Genomic DNA, 20,711 nt, shown 5'->3' with positions numbered 1-20,711 from the left:
CCAAATAACAGTTCCGAAATAACAGTACCACCAAAATTATATAGCCTACGCCGAAGTTCGATCCACAGCACCGGATCGAATCCCTCTTCTCCAGTGTTTTTCCATGTTGTTACCAGGACCAGAAATTAATCTTTACATTATATATATAATTTGGAAACTGCACCAAAATAAAACACACCAGGAACACGAATCTCCTCCAGAGTCAAGTCCCTAAATTCAGTTGTCATTCTGTGAAGCGTATGACACAATTTATTTATGTTAAAACCCTTTAGTCAAAGTAGTTTTTGCAAACATTTGGATAAAGAAGGCAAAAGTATAGGTCGAAGGCCATGAGAAAGTCCAGAAGTCATACTGACAGTAATGACACCACGAGTCCACGATACTAGTTACGTTATATTTATGCACGACGTCAGTTCAAGTTTAAAAGTTTGTATTGATTTTGTCCCTGAAAATTGTTAAAAGTAGCCAGATCTAGTGACAAAGTCGCTAAATTGACAACACTGCAGTGCCAAAGATATTCCGTTCTGTGGAACAGATGTTGTGATCGTTGCTTACGAGACTCGTAAGCAACGGTTGTCATAATGTAGTTCCATAACATCGAGTATTTTGTAACAGCAAGTATTTTTGAACTGCAAATATTTTGTATAACAAGTACAGTACTACTAGTGTGTAATGTAACAGTGGTGTTTTGGAACAGGCTGTTACGTTATTTTATAGTCATAACTCATAATGTAGTTCCATAACATCGAGTATTTTGTAACAGCAAGTATTTTGTAACAGTAAGTATTTTGGAACTGCAAGTATTTTGTATAACTGGTAGTATGTAATGTAACAGTGGTGTTTAGGACGCTAAATGATCACATACTTCCCTGTATGCCATGTGATGCACTATGTCATAATGAGTCGAGATGTGAATTCGTGGAAATGAAATCTTTTCTAATACTAAATTGAATTCATAGATAGGTTTGTTCGAAGCAGGAAATGTAATGTAATTTTAAATTATTTGTAAATTGGTCACGAAATCGAAGTGGATCCCAATGGTAAATAAAACCTGAACTATTTTTTCTCTTCTGCTTATCTGAAGGTCACAATAGTGTTCAATTTCTCCAAAAATTAGCAAATAAAGCTATAATCATTTCGGCCGTGCTAAAATTCATGTTAATACCGTCATGAAGAGTAATAATCTCATTGTAATGAAATATGAAAATTTACCGTTGTACTTTTTTTTTTTTTAAAGAAATGAACTTCAACAATACAGTCATGCTTCAACAGATTTTAGTTTAATTTCAAGAATTGGTATTGAAATTCACAATATAGTTACTATAATACAGGCGTTATGTTATTTGATAGAATCCTATACTCAGTAACATCAGTTCCAAGATAATGTGTAGGCCTACATTTTTAAAGACGATCTTCTTATCTTTACTATTTATCTTTTACTTTAGTTTTCAACATTTATTTCAGTACGACGAAAGGATTTCCAATTCTGCTTTCAAACAGTGGCGCCAACGTATATGGGATCGTGGGATCCGAGCCCACCCAATAATTTGTCGTGTTATGAGATTTATTTAACTTGTACCTCAAATGTTTGAGCTCACCCACTGTTTTCCAAAAGTTGGCGTCACTGATTTCGATAGTATACCTAACATGTTTCGTTCTGTGGAACAGGCGTTGTCATAATGTAGTTCCAAAGTGAAACGAGTATTTTGTAACCGCAAGTATTCCGTACTAGCTCAGAACAACACTGTTATTTTGGAACGTAGTACTCCAAGGTGCTGTTACTTTTTGGAACGGTTCCAAAATAACCGTTACGTTATTTTTTCCCCGCCTCTAGCTTACAGTCTCTGAAAAGCCTTTGTAGTTTAAAAAGAGCATTAATCACAAAATCGTTTATTAAATCAATCACCCACCCATCCACTCATCCAGGTGTTAATACACTTTCTTACATACTCATCAACATGCTCATACGTCTACACACTTCCATTAATATATTGACTCAAATATATACGTTCCATTTTTTTCATTAATTTTACATTGTCTTGCGCATGAGTTACTTTCATAATTAATTTACTTTACAAACTATCAACTCAAATTTTTCCGTTCATTAATAGTCCAATTCATCAAATAATTTCTTGTTTCACTTATCTAAATCATTCAAATAATTGAAGGGTGGGATCTCAAAACTCGCCCAGTCCATTTGCCCAATTTGCTCATTTTAGGTGCCTAAAAATACATTTTTAGTGCCCTAAATCCCATGTCTTCCCAAGTCTAATCGTAACCAATAAAAGACACTGCAAGTTTATCACAATAAATATGTAGTATCGTATTTAACATTAGATATATTATTTATAAAATATAAATTGTCTTGTAAGATATAATGGGTATATGTCTGGGTCTGTAGATACAGATATGTAAAATAAACGTTTTTCTCTTTAAAATGTCATTAACAGGCTTAGGATCCGGAACACTTTAGCAACCAATGTACGCACAACTTGACTATAGAGTTCCTTGAACATAGTAGACAGACATACTGTGAATGTAAACAACGACGTCAATATGCTGCGTTATATTCTACTGTTAATAGTAGGCCTACAATCTAGTGACGGTGGAAAATGAAGTAGGATCACACCTCACAAGTTTTCATGTCCCTCGACGACGTTGAAGTCGTTAGCGTTACAATCAACCATGTACATACTTGCAACTAGTTCGAAAAAACTGTTCACTGTGAATTGAAAATGCACTATGATGGCCTGAATTCGTTTCGTAGGGAGAGACGGAAGAATACTGTACCTCTGATCACGAACCGGATTGTACGCCAACGCACAGGTAAAAGAACTCGAGCGCCACCTCACTCCATCTATAATAGGTTGGACTGTTAACTTCACTTCAATCTTACGTTGTCTCGGATCCTAGGCCTGGTCATTAGCTTTACACTTATCTATCAGATGAAAACTCCAAATCACCTTCATTTCTTTGCTATAGCCTATGTCAAGTGCTAGTCTTTTTTGTAATCTAAATATAATTTTGAAATTATTGTTGTCATCCATTGTGTCGAAGAAATTTGTTCCTTCTGTTACTATTTTCCGAAGTATTGCAATTTAATCATCTTCTCCAAAAATAATGTTTAACATTTTTTATGCCATGTTGTATTTCTAATCCTAAACCAACTGTAAGCATTTAAATGACCAAATATTGACCAATTAAAGTAAATACAGTTTCAAGAGTTGTTAAAGACAAAATGATGTTGGTGAAATGCTTGGACTTTCCATCTAGTACTTACAGTAGCGTACATTCATTTTGAAACATTATTAGCCTATTCGATTTCTAAAACACGGACGAAATCGTGGTTACAAACCTCGGCTTTTGAACCGCGATCGAGGTCTGAATCCTTATAAGATTTCTAAAACGAAGTCGAGACGTGGCTTGAGAAGAAACCGAGGTTCGTGGGTTTTATATATGGCAACGCAGCTAAGAATCGATTTTTATTCCTGTAAACAGTCGATATTAGAAAGAAATGAACATCGGGATTAATATTTTTATTGAGTCACGTTCTTTTGTCCTCAGCTAAGGTATTGTTATATTTAGGAAATATACGTGAGTTTAAAATATTAGCATTACTTAGTATTTAATAGCGAATGGATTTTTAGGTACCAGAATGAAATTACCACAGTCTACTATATACAGTCACGAAGCTTGAGTTTTGAGGGTGCTAGAAACAATAGACTGTGACGGTACTATTTTGCATTGCCTGTAATGAGGCGATATTAGCGATCCTAGTGGTGAGCAACTATCTAATGTTTGCATATTTACTACGTATTGAGCTTCGCGACTGTATATACTAGACTGTGATATTACCCAAATAATTAGCACAAGTCGAGCGTTTATGTTGTAGTTATCGTTTGTTCATAACTACTACCAACATTAACAACCGGTTCTAAGGAATTAATAATCTAAATATTAACTGGATTAAAATCTCAATTGAAACTAAAATGTAGTATGGTTCTGTTTTCACATATAATAGGCAGTGCTACGTGGAAAGCCCCAATAGCATAAAACTTAAAATAAGAAGACAAAATCAAGTTTGCTTCATATTCTTGTAGGCCCACAACATTTTCGAGTATTAAATGAAATATCCAAAACTATACTGTAAAGACTAAGAATTAAGATATATCGTCCTATAGGCATAAAGGTATAATTAATATAAAATATTATATCATACTTCCCTGAAAGCAACAAGAAGATGTAAAAAAAATGACAAATAAAAGGTCGAAACATGTAAACCAGGTACGATAGAATTTAACAAAAGAAAATCATATAATACATATTCCGAAGTAAAAAAAAATTGTCAACCAGTCGCCTCTTGCATTTCGTTGCAGATTATTATTTAGCATTCTTGCTGAATTTTTCTATGACTTCTTCGAAAATCGAAATTTTTGCCAGAAAGTATCGTCGTTATATAGTTACAAAGGATTATTCCTGTCTCTTATCACTCTAATCCGGAGATGTAATACTCGTAGACACAAATTTTCCTTTGATAATCATCCAGCTGATCTACTACCTCCATCTTGTATACATGAAGCCGTGGTTTTAAACCTGCCCCATGGTTTCGAGCCATGGGTCAGAAAACTGAAAAAGACTCGTTTTATAAATCCAAACGCGATTTAAAGCCATGGTCGTGGTCTAGATATCGTTTTAGAAATCGACCCTTAGAGTTAAATGATTCTGGTAAAATCGGTCGTTATAGGGTTAATATCCTGCCGCAGAAATGCTAGTCTTGATATGCACCAGTAGGCCTACTGAGTGTCGCCTATATCGTAATTGTTGCGTGCTGCAGTTGGCATAAGTGTTGTACTATGTGTCTTGTGTTCGATGCTGGTTAGTTCGGTTGTAATTGCTATTTTCCCCTTCTCCTTTTTTCTGTTTTAAGCAATTTAGAGCTTTGTAGGCCATGTTATTCTAACCTGTTACGTCAGCTGTAAGGTAACGTAATGTGCCTGACACATAGTATGCGAATATGTTGATAAGTCATGAATGTTCGAATTATGATTTCGTTGGTTCGAATCTGATCGCCTTTGAATGGTAAGTACATTTAAAATGTCATAATATGATTGAGTGTGATATGAGATGTAATAATTAAGAGACATAAGACCAGACGCAAGACAGCAAAGAGAGAGAAGAAAATAAAGAAGTAAGATGTTGAAGGGTGGGGAAGAAAGAAGAGAGGAGTACAGGGTGTTTCCGATTTCTGATAACGAATTTCTGTGACGTCATGTGCGTCAGGAATCACACCGACAGCTGAATTGCGGCGAGAGGTGACAGACCAGTAGTGAGTGTTTTCATAATCAGAGTGCATGGTGTATCACAGTAGCAATGCCGAAGAAAATCGAGTCTTTTTCAAAGGAGTACATAACTATTTCCGATACCAAGTACAGTTACGTGAAAATCATAGGAGCCTGCAAAAAACGTGGTTTCATTATTTCCAAGAAAGGCATCTTGTGTGTACCTAATAAGACTGGCAAAGCTCGAATGAGATTAATTCCAGAGTGGAAAAAGCAAGCAAATTCACCCCCCCGTCACAAGTCACCGCACCCCACGAAATGATAGAAATGAATTCCGTTCGAGCTTCACCAATCTTATTAAGTACACAGAAGATGCCTTTCTTGGAAATAACGAAACATCGTTTATTGCAGGCTTCTTTTATTTTCACTTAACTGTACTTGGCATCGGAAAGGGTTGTTATGTACCCCTCACAAAAAGGCTCGATTTTCTTGAGAATTTCTGCTGTGAGTCGTCGTGCACTCTGACTATGAGATCACTCACTACTGGTCTGTCACCTCGCGCCACAGTTCAGCTATCGTGTGACTCCTGACGCACATGATGTCATTCAAATTCGTTATCAGAGATAGGAAACAACCCTGTAGAGCAGTCTTGCGATGGCGACTAGTACTTTAGAGCGAGAGTTCTTTTCTGCCCGCTGCGCGCGCGCGGAGCTCTTTTACCTGTAAACATTGCTAAAGAATGTACAGATCTTAGAACACAGCGCATCATGACGGAACTTAAGCGCTTAAAGCTTTCAAGGAAGAGTGGGAGAACAATATTTATGCTTCGAACATGGTGATGAAGTCCAGTGTTTGTTGTATAAAAAATATATCATTTGCAAAAAAGCAACATAAAACGGCATTATGAGGCGCAACATAATATATATTGGCATCGAAGGTAAATTAATTTACATTTGGGTCAGTAGATTGTATCTAGATTCCTTTTATTTCTTTACTAGCCGTACCCGTGCGCTCCGCTGCACCCGTTTGAAATAAATATAAAGTAATCACATAATTAAAATAGGACGTTTGATCCAGGGAACATTCGTGTTTGATAGAAGGATAAATCGTTTAATATGTTACTTACTTTAAATTATATTTAAATAATTAAAATGGAATCATTTTGGTCCACAGAGCACTCATTTGGTGCAATGACAATTCCTTTAACATGTTTCTTAATTTTTATTACATGCATCCATAGTTCAATGAACATTGACATCATTTACATTTAATGTGTATACTTTATTTTACTTGTTATATGTTTCCATTGAATTATGGTAATAACTTAATTTTAACCCTTGTTTTCTACGTATTCAGTAAATGGCGCTTGGCCCACTATGGTTCTGAACCCTTCAAATAACTTAAATAACTTAAATTATATTATATTATATTATATTATATTATATTATATTATATAAAAAGTGTGTTGATAACGGATGTACCCCGATAAGTAAGTTTTCAATTTGTTATGGGGGCTCTTGAATCTCAGGAGGAACAAATTTTATTTTACAACAGGGCAACATAATCTGCTTGGCTCATTACCCAAATTTTTTGCATTGCATTTAATGCATATTTATTTTATGTATGTTAACTCGATTCAATTGAGCATAGTTAAAATTTGGATTATAAAATAATGAAATGCTAAGCTAACGTATTATTACTGCATACTAAATCAATACACTCTCGTTGTTCGTGAATTCCCTGAGATAAACATTATTTTAAGAAATACAGGAAAAGAATACACAGAATAGCCTATCAACTTTTCTGTGCATAAGAAGCTATTTTAATCTTACCTGTCCTCAATTCACTCAGAAGTTACTGTAATAACAATATAGCATTATGTCCATATAGAGAAACTACACTTTCCAATGGTCAAATAATAATTAATTATACAAATCGGTTAATTTAGCTTCCGATATTGCTTCATACAAACACAGAAACATGATTCATAGCTTTCGATTGTTGTTGACCAAGGCCCCTTATAGACGAAGTCATTTGTTTATTTCATTACACGGTCTTAGATGGCAGTTATTTTAATTTTAAAACTCATTTATCTCATTAAATATCAGTCCTATCAAAATTTGTCAAAGATTAAAACTTATCGGAAATGATTTTTAAAGAAATTTTTGTTATGTAACATTTTTCATAAAAATCAATAATAAGCGAGATATTTCGATTTATTTAATTCAGGCCCCCTTATAACCCCCCTTTTAAATAATTTATTTTGAATGACATATAGCCTATAATCTAAGTTACAACGAACTTAATTTATATTCCAATTTACATCGAAATCCGCTCAGCCATTATCGCGTGAAAAGGTAACAAACATACAGACAGACAGACATACAAACAAAAATTTCAAAGAAGCGATTTTCGGTTTCAGGGTGGTTAATTATATATGTTAGGACCAATTATTTTTGGAATATCGAAAATTATCAGAAAAATTTCGGCTACAGATTTATTATTAGTATAGATTTTAAATGTATTGTTGATTTTTTTATTTGTTGCTTGTTTCTGGATATTTACTTTTATTCGACTACGTGTTTCTTTAATTTAGAAATAATATTTTATCTTTGATTGCACTTTAACTTATACTATTACTAAGCTCAAAAAGCTAATTCACTTTTATTCCAATAACTATTTTCAGGATTTTGAGCAAATATGAACTAAACATTTTGAAAACTTTGATGCAAGGAGCTTTTCTAGTAACGTCAATATAAAAATATACTTAAAATATAATTTCAAAACTATTAGACCTAATTGCACCAAATTTTGTACAGATGATATTGTTATAGATCTTTTTATATATAGTTTAAATTTAAAAAATTTTGGCCGAAAATTGTGGAAGTTTGAAAAATCATACATATCCCCTTAAGTGAATGACCCCAAAAATTACGATGGCTCTCAATATCTTAATTTAATCAATTTCATTTTTCGTATTACGTGCATTTCACAAATCGCTCTAAGAAAACTCATTACATAATCACGACTGGAGAGTAAGGACTACATTTTAAGTCGCACAATCAATATACTCTATTTCAATCAATATTGTCATTATTACTTTTTCAACAAATACTCAAAAGTACTTAGAGATCACACACGTCGAGCAGGTAGACCCTATTAGTTTCTCCTAACCAATGAAGTGAAGTATTTACATAATAAATAATTGCTGTTAACAAGAAAATGGTTCACTTACAATTAACTTTTCCTATTTCCCTTTTTGTTTCTAAAAAACCCTTCCATTTGCGATTTGTTTATATATGTACATGTATATTAAATAACTGAATGATTAGCCCTATTACATAGTCAGAAATTTAGTAACGCAAGTTATTGTAATAATTCCTGCCTTTATTCACTGCATGTGCATGTACATCCTTGACGTCTACGTTACGACGCTATGTAGCGGATGCGCTATGCGCCCGTGATCAAGGTCGAGCTCTTCTACCATGATTGGGAGCTAATATCGTCTCATCCCTGCTGTAGAGGCAGAGATGTTTTTATGTTCGCGCATGAACTGCTCAAATAGCGTTGTATTACAATATTTAATATGAAATTTAATAATTTATATCATCAACAAGGACCACATGCGCTGCACGTAGCAATCTATTAAGTCAGAAGCTGAAATGAAACTTACATCTCTGAGTTATCCCTCTCATATCCAGAAGACTAAACCAATTTCAACAATATGCATTATAGCCTATGCATTACATCAGATTCGCCGAAGACAGATTTGCAGATTGTGAGAATTTCCTTCAATATTTCCGACATGATATTATATCAGTCAGAAAGTAATTCCAACTATTTTTTTCTCTTTCAGTTTTCAAGAAAAATACATGAAACTTACATTGATTGTAGCCACAAACTTAATGAATAATGTATCACTCTTCAATATAATCTCCTCCTTTCCTGTGATTTTTGTCCAACGGGGCATGTATTCCCATGCGGTAGAAATAACGGTCATTATTATTTTTTTACTTTGTTATTTAACGACGCTGTATCAACTATTGGGTTATTTAGTGTCTATGGACTTGGTGATAGCGATATACGTAGTTGGTATTTGGCGAGATGAGATCGAGGATTCGCCACAGATTACCTGAAATTCGCCTTATTGTTGGGGAAGACCTCGAAAAAAAACAACCACGTAATCAGCCCAAACGGGAATCGAACCCATGCCCGAGCGTAACTTAGGATTAACAGGCAAAAACGCTACCGCCTGAGCTACGTCGGTGGCAACGGCCCTTCTTCCTCAGACACTGGCGCACGGAGTTTTTCAAGGTCTTCTCTTTTTTTTTTTTTTTTCAAAGTGATACACACGATGAGCTTCTGTCAGTGGTCCGAACAGATAACAGTCTGATGGTGCTAGATCAGGGCTGTATGGTGGTTGAGGCAGGACTTCCCAACCAATATTTCGAAATCTCCTGACTGGTTTGCGCAGTGATGTGTGGTCTTGCATTGTTGTATAAAAGAAGGAACTCCACTGGAGCTTTGCTGGACGAACTCGCCAAGACATGTTTTAAGTTTTTACAGTATGTCAACATAACGATCAGCGATCAGTGAGAATGTCGTCACTCATTCGTTGCTTGCTGCGTATTATCCGCCAATCGAAATTATCCATCAGCTTTCGTACAACGTCGAATTCAACGCCTCACTGCTGATATCCATTGTCACACGCCATAAACATTCTCCAGACGTTCATGAATTCGAATCGCCGTTTTATCTTCCGCATTCAGGAATTCTATTACACATCGTTGTATTATACGCCAGAGTACATATATAACAGATAGCACAGCCTTATAGGCTTTGACGATAACTTTTATCGATTTCAATATGCTGCCATCTAGCTACTGCATAAGAAGTCACGTTATAACTCTCATTTGAATTGCATGGAGCAACTGTACTTCCATCTAGCGGTCGTTCTCAATCGAGGTGGCGATCCTGATGGTTTTTCTCTTTCACATGTTACCAATTCTAACATGGGGATGGCCAATCTGTTATATATGTTATCAGGACTTATACGTACGTCAAAGTCGGCCATTTTGTAAAACGTTGTAGTGCTGCCATCTGTTGAGGTGAGAAGTTGTTATTGCGCAGGACTACAGAAGAAAATCTGGTCGAGATTTTAATAATTTTCTCGAATTAGGGAACATCTCTAAAGAAAAGTGAAATTTGAGAGATATTAAGAAAATGTGATGGTTTTGGCTTCCATTTATATCCACGGAATAAATGTGCAATAAAAACTGAAGAATTCATATTTTCTACCTTTGACAGGCTATACGTACTTGCTTATTTACTTACAAATGGCTTTTAAGAAACCCGCAGGTTCATTGTCGCCCTCGCATAAGCCCGCCACCGGTCCCTATCCTGTGCAAGATTAATCCAGTCTCTATCATCATATCCCACCTCCCTCAAATCCATTTTAATATTATCCTCCCATCTACCTCTCGGTCTCAAGAACCTTATTCTCAAACACCCTTAATCTCTGTTCCTCTCTCAAAGTGAGAGTCCAAGTTTCACAACCATACAGAACAACCGGTAATATAACTGTTTCATAAAATCTAACTTTCAGATTTTTTGGCAGCAGACTAGATGACAAAAGCTTCTCAACCGAATAATAACAAGCATTTCCCATATTTATTCTGCGTTTAATTTCCTCCCGAGTGTCATTTATAGCCTATTTGTTACTGTTGCTCCAAGATATTTGAATTTTTCAACCTCCTTGAAGGATAGATCTCCAATTTTTATGTTTCCATTTCGTACAATATTCTGATTACGAGACATAATCATATAATTCGTCTCTTCGGGGTTACTTCCAAACCTATCGTTTTACTTGCTTCAAGTAAAATTCCCGTGTTTTTCCTAATCGTTTGTGAATTTTCTTCTAACATATTCACGTCATCCGCATAGACAAGAAGCTGATGTAACCCGTTCAATTCCAAACCCTGTCCGTTATCCTGAACTTTCCTAATAGCATATTCTAGGCGAAGTTAAAAAGTAAAGATGGTAGTGCATCTCCTTGCTTTAGCCCACAGTGAATTGGAAAAGCATCAGATAGAAATTGGCCCATACGGACTCTGCTGTAAGTTTCACTGAGACACATTTTAATTAATCGAACTAGTTTTTTGGGAATAACAAATTCAATAAGAATATTACATAAAACTTCTGTCTTAGGCTATACGTACACGTGTTATAAATATTCCTACTTTCAAGCCAATTTACAATAAAATATTAAGTTGTTTATGGGATATGCATTTCTCTTCATACTCGTCTTCCTATCTGTCCGAATAATAAGTATCGACTTTCACAGGCCAATCAGAATGTTAATTCTTGACAAATCAGACTCCGAGCATTATACAGCGCGAAGCACAATTCAAATGTCAAATTATTACCATTTCACTAGTACTTTATTGTATTAATGTTTCTAGTTTCTTTTTAATTATAGTCATTACTATGTTTCGGATTTTACGCTAAATGCCTATTTTCTTGTACAATAATAAACTTTAACTAGTTAAATATCTTCACGCTTTACATAAAATGTAAACATTTGGGAGGGGTTTCATCGTACGTAAAATGTCTATCTTGTACATTGTGACCTACTTTAAGGGCTGTAGAACCTAAAAATTCCTATTTCCATTTTGTTATTATGTTTTTAATTTTTCGTGCTAAATGAAAAAGAAAATTTTGAATACCATGCGGTTGGTTTAGCTCAAGATCTTGTTATAATTTGATCATTAGTATTCAAGGAATGAAATTCCTGGTTTTGTTGGGCACTTGAGCAGGTAGTAGGATTACGAAAGATCACTGTCCCGTGGAAATATTTTCCGCTTATAAAATGGTTCTCTCTGACAAAAGACAAAGGCTCACAAGTTTTTATATACAGGGTGATTCAATGACTATGTTACAAACTTTTAGGGATGATAGAGGTACAAATTAAGAATAACTTTCGTATAGGAACCTATGTCCGGAAACGTTCGTTTTGGTAGTTACAAGCGTAGATATTACTACGCGACCAAGGCGGAAACCGTTTTGCTTGGTGGTGCTGCGATTCGCTTCACAATACAGGCCGTGTTATAAAGTCTGCATCTGATGCAAAATGAAGCACATGCCGAACTGCGCTCTTGTTTCATTATTATTAACACGCTTCATATGTTATATGTTCGTATATATAATTAACTTTATTGTTTAGTTTTATTTTATCATAAGCTTACACACATAGGAGTCTACTCAAAAAACACACCACAACATCGGTGTTCGTAAAGGAGGAAACATGAATCGATAGTAACGTAAACTAGAGTAGGTACCGTATTTTATACAATATTGAGTTTGATATACATTTCTTACCTTAGCAGTTTAAAGTGGCCGGACTCCGGAAAGCACTCGGTATAAAACCATCACTACCACCAGCATGGGCTACTATAAGTTGTTGACCTGCACTGCTATTTGTATAAACTCCTGACACGTTTTCTTCTTGCCAACGTTTGTGAACAGTGTAATGGGTATGGAACCATGTTTCGTCCAGGTAAATAACGGGCTAGTTCTAGTATATCAGAGCGTTCATTACATTTTTTGAATGCAAACCCTATGGATACTATGAGTTTTCGTAAAGTTTCCCTGCAAGCTTTAAAAGCTATCTCTCTCTCTTACAAAATTTATGCAACTTTCCTAATGTTGGAAGCTCTTTGTAGAGACTGTAATATTTATGAACTTCTTTTCTTATGATACATTTGTCCATGTCGTCTAATGCAATCTTATTTGCAGGAGGCCGTCTAACTTTGGTGTCAATATTTCTGCATCCTTGTCCTCACACTCTTTACCTTCCTTTCTATTTCTACTAATTGTTTCCTTATTTAACTTCACAATATCTGCAGCACGCTCTGTTGTCTTCGATAGAGGTAGGAATAAACCAGTTGTCTTTTCTTCATCACAAAACTTCATGGCATTATAAATAATGCTCCGCGCTTGGCTACGAAACACGCGTCTTCCTACAGGCGGCATTGCGACCAGATTGAAACGCTAGTAGGCATTGGATGTGACGACACTCCAGTAGTAAACATACGCAGCGAGCACGGAGTTCCTCATTCTGCCACGACGGGTCCCGCCGTGGTCGCGTAGTATGTTAGTCAGTGTAACCAGCTAGAATCGAACTTACTGATATTCATTTTATTTATGAAAGGAAAGTTGCAAGGTTTAATCAGTCAAAATATCATTTACTATGCCAATTAGCTTATCCCATCTTTATGAAAAATCACCAACGTTTGCAGGCACAGGTCGTCTGCAACCAAACTTCAAAAGGATAACCTTGAGTTCGATTCTAGCTGGTCACATAGACTAACACATCTAGGCTTATAACTAGCAAATGGAATGTTTCCGGACATAGGTTCTTATACTTGTCCCCTCTATCATCCCTAGAAGTTTGTAACATATCACTGAATAATCCTTTATTGCAGTGGCAATTATCAATAACGCGTTAATAGTGAATTCATTAGTAAATTAATTAATTTAGTAGTATCACAGCCTAGTATATACAGTCACGAAGCTTGAGTTGTGAGGGTGCTAGGAACAGTAGACTGTCCCAGTACTATTTCGCATTGTCTGTAATGAGGCGATATTAGCGATCCTAGTGGTTAGCAACTATCTATGGATGCATATTTAGGCACGTATTGACCTTCGTGACTGTTTATACTAGATTGTGGTAGTATGCCATGACACATGTATCAGCAATTATAGAGGAATAAGATCGATGAATCCATTAATAATTTTATTATAAATTAAGACGCAATAAAAATTAAGTTTCTATCCGCAATAATTGTTTACTCTTTTTGTCGCTATCTACCGTAATGCTTAATATTTAGTAATTATTTACGTTTTTATAATTATTGTAATTTGAGTAAGTGGAAACAAATCAAGATTCATAAAATTGTTTATTTAGCTGTGTGAAATTGAATTCTTTTTAATTAATTAGTTAATTAATTAATTAATTCATTCATTAATTCATTCATTTTATTCCATAGATCTTACATGAGCAATGAAGCTTTAAGATGTGGAACAAGTCAAAATTTTACAATATTACAATTACAATTTTTACAAATTTTTACAGTTTTACAATTTAGTAATTTTCTACAATTTTTACAATTTTGTGCAATTTTTTACAATATTTTGGCGAGATGTAGTGAGATGAGGTGAGGTCCGAGGATTCGCCAAAAGATTACCCGGCATTTGCCTTTTGGTTGGGGAAAACCTCGAAAAAACCCAACCAGGTAATTAAATCAAAGGAGTTGATACCGAGGACTCGCCATGGACCACCCGGCTTCAGTCCCACGGCTGGGGAAAACCTCGGAAGAAACTATTCAATGAGATCAAAGGGGGATCCAACCCAAGCCCGAACGCAGCTCCGGATCAGCAGCCCAGCGAGTCTGCCAACTGAGCTACATCGATGGCTCTACTAAAAATATACAATACATAGCCAATCAGATTATGAAATTTACAAACGCAAACGATCATTCATCAGTTGAGCTATATGTATAATACTAAACAAGTAAGTTAATTACATTTAAGGCATAAACAATTCAATCAGTTGTGATATACAGAAATTGATAATACATATCGTGCAAACTACTTCAAATTACAACCACACAAACAATTTATCGATAGAGCTATACAGGTTACTATTCAATTTAAAGCATATAAAATTCATCGGCCAAAACTATACAAACATGTACAATACAAAGTAAGGAGATTAATTCAATTTACAAGCATACTTTCATTAAGCTATACGAATTTGTGCAATTAATATAAAGTAGATTAATTAACTGTATTTTAGTGCCTATTTCTGGTAATTTTAGAGCCTACTTCAGGTACCTACGAGTTTGCTTTTGAGGGCCTAAAAATCCGAAGTGTCGTCATTACTTACAAAAAACTGTTATCCATTTCTAACAACGGCTAATCACTGTTTGTTTCTATGTAGAAGAAAACAATTCTGTTCACATAACATGTTTCAAATAAGCCAGCACATTATCAAACCATCCATTTTTTCTATTACCCAGCATTAAAAGGAGAATAGCAATGACCAAGTAAGCTATTAATAGAAAAAAGAGCACTTTATAGAGACCTCTGGAAAAAGAACTAAGGAAGAGACTAGTGAAGTGTTTTGTGTGGAGTGTGGCATTGTATGGGGCAGAAACATGGACATTACGACAAAATGAATAGAAGCGAATACAAGCATTTGAAATGTGGATATGAAGAAGAATGGAACGTGTGAAGTGGACACATAGAATAAGAAATTAAGCTTGTTGGAAGGAGTGGGTGAAGAAAGAATGGTGCTGAAACTGATCAGAAAGAAGAAACTGCCTACTGAAGGATGCACTGAAAGGAATGGTGAACGGGAGAAGAGTTCGGGGCAGAAGAAGGTATCAGATCATAGACGGCATTAAGATATATGGATCTTATGAGGAAACGAAAAGGAAGGCAGAAAATAGGAAAGATTGGAGAAAGCTGAGTTTGCAGTGAAAGACCTGCCCTTGGGCAGAACACTAAATGAATGAATTAATACCCGGCATTTCCTGCACCAATCCAAAATTCGCAGATGTATTGAGGAAATATGGGCGAAATTTTGCCTGTTTGGTTGAGGGAATTTTCGAGTTGGAGTGAGAATACTGATCTGGGGAATAGAACACAGTTAAAATTTTACACGAAGACTTTTTTTCAATACTTTTGGTGGGTACTTGATTATTCGTCATTCATCTATATGAAGCCAGCTACGTAGACCAATACACTGACTGAGTCGTTTCCAATAGGAAACCGTCTACGCTGTACCTACGATGAGATAAGACGATGATGGAGATTTTTTGGAATTGCGGAGAAAAAAAAAGGAGGCATTTACTTTCTGACTAACCCTCGTATATGTTACTTCTTCATTTTTCAGGACATACATTGCTTAACAGATTTATCTGTGTTGAGTTAATTTTTTCTCTTTGAGGTTTCTAGGCACTGTTTCATTTTACTTATCAGCTTATAATGTTTCCACTCTCGACAGATACACGTCAATTGTTTGTGCAATCAACTCATTGATATTTTGCTGAAGCGATGAGATCTGATTATTTTCATCAAACCTTGTGATAATTATGAATAATGTGCTCATTTTTTTCACTGTCGATTTCCTTATTCTACATTACTTTTTCCATCGCTATATGGGATTTATAATTTTGACTGATGTTCTCTGCTATGAAGTAGGCCTATTGGGTAATGAATCTTTATCGGAATGTGTTTTCACGGTGACACACGAATAAAAATAACCATTTTTTACACCGTATCGCATCTTGAGACATGCACAGCGGTGGAAGGTCGTGCTTATCAGTAGTGCCACTGCTTGTGATTGTAAATAAATTGTAACTAATAAAATAAGCAGTAACTAGAGAAAAAACTCAATGAACAGTAACTAAACATGTTTATTCTACTCGTATTAAATTATAATGCTCTTTACTATACTTGAGTAGTAGTAGTACAGGGACATCATTTTATTTTTACTAACATTTTTAATATTAACCTGGCTATACCTTTCTATTAACAATTGAAACCGGAAACACCGTTTGCTACCCCTTCCACGACTGGAGTTCGATGATACTGGCGTAAAATACAAATCACTTTACTAGGTATAGGAGAGAAGAAAAGTAGTTCATCCATTTGTGTAAACTAGGAAATATCGCAATTTTGAGTTTGATAATTTTCATTAGGTTTTTGTTTAATCAAAATACAGTATAGTATTAACAATTATTGTTTTTTACTCACGAACTGGGATATCCATTCGGACGTATTAATTATGCAGTGTATATTGTACTGTTACAGCACATTAGCGTACAATATAGAGAATGAAATTAAATTGAAAAATAATCATAATGTGGATATTTAAACACATTTTCTAAAATGGTGGCCGTTCATTTCGATACAGGCTTCAGTTCTTTTGTGCATATTATCGCACTATAGACTATTGTACCTAATTCCAATTACCAGTTTCGTCCTTCGTGCTAGTAACTCATGTTGAAATAATTCTGTACCTACTCTATAAAAGAGTACTTTACGTACTGTAAATTCAATCTTCACTTCTGCCCGATCCGAAAAGATAAAATTACTCACATATGCTATCTACTGTCCGTCCAAGTGGTTACGTAGTAGGATCGTAGAAAGGGGGGGGGAATCAAGTGACAGTTAATTACTTAACGAGGCCCTTTTATTTAAGTTATTTTAAACACTTCTATAATATTACGTAGACGTCCAATTCCTAACAGAAATGTTTACAGAAAAGAGCTAAGATAGCCCAGCTACTAGACTTTACAGAGGGGCGAACAGAAGCAGGTGGGGGAAACAGGGATGCGACGTAGGCAAACGGACGACAGTATCTGTGCGAAAATATGATTCAATATTGAAAGCTCTTTCGTCACTGGAAAACGCGAACATATTTCTGGAACGTACTATACTCACTAACTCAGTACTGCTTACGCGCCCTCGGTTCTGTGTGGTGAACGGTTGGAAGTTTACTAGTAGAAGGGATCTCTCTATTAGTACACTTCCAACCGTCCTTCACACAGAATCAAGGCCGCGTATGAAGTCAAAGTCGCCTTACGGTCATAGTAAACAGTAAGCTACTGAGTTAGTGAGTATAGTACGTTCCAGAAATATGTTCGCATTTTCCAGTGACGAAAGAGCTTTCAATATTGAATCATATTTTCGCACAAGTACTGTCGTCCGTTTGCCTACGTCGCATCCCGGTTTCCCCCACCCGCTTCTGCTCGCTCCTCGCTGGGCTGTCTTAGACCTTTTCTGAAAACATTAATTTCTGTTAAGAATTGGACGTCTACGTAATATTATACAACTGTTTAAAATAACTCAAATAAAAGGGCCTCGTTAAGTAATTAACTGTCACGTGATTTCCCCCCTTTCTACGATCCTACTACATAACCACTTGGACGGACAGTAGATAGCATGTGTGAGTAATTTTGTCTTTTCGGATCGGGCAGAAGTGAAGATTGAATTTACAGTACGTAAGGTACTCTTTTATAGAGTAGGTACGGAATTATTTCAACATGAGTTACTAGTACGAAAGACGAAACTGCTAATTGGAATTAGGTACAATAGTCTATAGTGCTATAATATGCACAAAATAACTGAAGCCTGTATCGAAATGAACGGCCACCATTTTCAAAAATGTGTTTAAATATCCATATTATGATTATTCTTCAATTTAACTTCATTCTCTAAATTGTACGCTAATGTACTGTAGACAGTATAATACGCAATGCATAATGAATACGTCCGAATGGATAGCTCAGTTCTTGAGTAAAAACACTTATTGTTAATATACAGTAGTATTGTATTTTGATTAAACAAAAACCTAATGAAAGTTATCAAACTCAAAATCGTGGTATTTCCTAGTTTACGTAAATGGATGAACTACTTTTCTTCCTTCCTATACCTAGTAAAGTGATTTGTATTTTACGCCAGTATCATTGAACTCCAATAGTGGAAGGGGGCTAGAGTTCGGTATAGCTAGGTTAATATTAAAAATGTTAGTAAAAAATGATGTCCCTGTAGTATAATAATAATAATAATAATAATAATAATAATAATAATAGTAATAATAATAATAATAATAATAATAATAATAACAAAAATTATAGTATTCAAAAGTTATTGTAACAACCGTCAAACTTATCAGTATACAAATGTGATTGGACACACAGATGCTATTTTTATATAATAAAAGGTAATGATAAACCTTTTCGAAGAGAGGAGCAAGAGCATCATAATATTGTAAATTTTTATACTGAACAACAATGTAATTTTATTATCTCAACAATAGGATTTGCTCTCCACACAGTAACACAGTATTCGTTAGTGCTCTACACAAACGACAATGACAATTTACTTGGACTATTACGAACAACAATGAACTGTTAATCTTAACTAATATTCACAAAGCACTGTCAGTTCTCAGTTCACAGCTCGTTTGTCTTGGCTAGTTCTTCTAGCTCAGTCACTCGCGTTCACAGAATCTCGAACCCCAGACCTTCAGAGACGATCCGCTGAACTTCGAACTCAGGTTCCCCAACTGCGGTCCACTGCACTCGAACTCCGGGCTTCAGACTCCACAGTTACGGACACAACTCAAGTCGCGATCTGGTCTCGAAGGTAGCTACACTGCTACACAAGACTAACTCGCTTACTGTCCAAATCTGCTCGTAACAACACTGGCTTACTGACTGACTGACTGACTGTCCCAAGTTCACTCGCGTGCGTAATTTATACTCACACCAGTTCTCGATATTTCCAAGCGTCACTCGAACAATCCGGACCCCTCTCCTCTCTGTCGCGGTCGCTCTTTCCCCTGTCTTCTCTCCGCCATAGCACATGCCCCAGGAAGCAGATGCGCGCGCAACCCGCCCAAAACACGGCCGACTTAGCCCTTCCTCCGTCGGTCGTGAGATCGAACCTCACGTGGCCGTCACAATATATAGCAATGTCATGAGATAATATATGTTCGTAAGAATTACAAGTACCAGATACAAATGTGTTTGCAGAATATGTAACAGAATTGTAGCGTGAAGACTGCATTTACAAGAATATCAGTTCTGGAGCGTTGATACAGGATAACATTAAAACGAATTGAAATGAAGGGCTCAGAACCATATTGGGCCATTTACTAAAACCGTAGAAAACAAGGCTTAAAATGAAGTTATTACCATAATTCAATGGAAACATGTAACAAGTAATATAAAGTATACACATTAAAACTAAACAGTATGTCAATCTTCATTAAACTATGGTATTTACTTAACTTTAACGCTTGCTTTCTCCGTTTTCAATAAATGGCACTTGGCCCACTATGGCTCTGAACCCTTAAAATACAGTTGATTACGCAGCTTCTTGCACTGAAGTGAAGACGAAACATTCGCAACAGATAGTGCCTTGATACTCTGAAAATAAATACGTGAAATCAGGTTGGGGGTAGGTTAATGTCGAAAACTATATATTTGGAAATGTTGAAAAACAAAATAAAGCGAAATGGGAATGTTGAAAAACCACGAAGGTAAAACATCGTACTTACGGAACATATGGGGGAGGGTGTGTATCGGAAGCTGTAGAGAGACAGGCTACAAATGTTAGCAAACGTTAAGTTTACAAAGCGTCTAGGTGACATCAAATTGAAAAGTAGGAGGTGAGGGAAAAGTATTGGTATGTTGGGAGTCACGTGTGTGGGGAGACTTCAGATTATAAAGTGGACTAAGTGCATTGGGAATTTTCTCGTTCAAAAGAGAAATGTCCACACCTGTGGAGTAACGGTTAGCGCGTCTGGCCGCGAAACCAGGTGGCCCAGGTTCGATTCCCGGTCGGGACAAGTTACCA

The 20,711-nt window shown here is 35.8% G+C and overlaps 1 protein-coding gene across 2 annotated transcripts in view; it reads left to right on the top strand.

Moving 5' to 3' along the window:
• LOC138698318 (E3 ubiquitin-protein ligase Siah1-like) overlaps positions 1 to 20,711 on the top strand; it is a 538,667-nt gene that overhangs the window by 420,525 nt on the left and 97,431 nt on the right. The window lies entirely within an intron of this gene.

The sequence above is a fragment of the Periplaneta americana genome, chromosome 4, assembly GCF_040183065.1.
Source record: "Periplaneta americana isolate PAMFEO1 chromosome 4, P.americana_PAMFEO1_priV1, whole genome shotgun sequence".
In the NCBI taxonomy this organism is placed as follows: Eukaryota; Metazoa; Arthropoda; class Insecta; order Blattodea; family Blattidae; genus Periplaneta; species Periplaneta americana.
The sequence above is the reverse complement of the archived record's forward strand: the minus strand, read 5'-3'. Positions and strand labels throughout refer to the sequence as shown.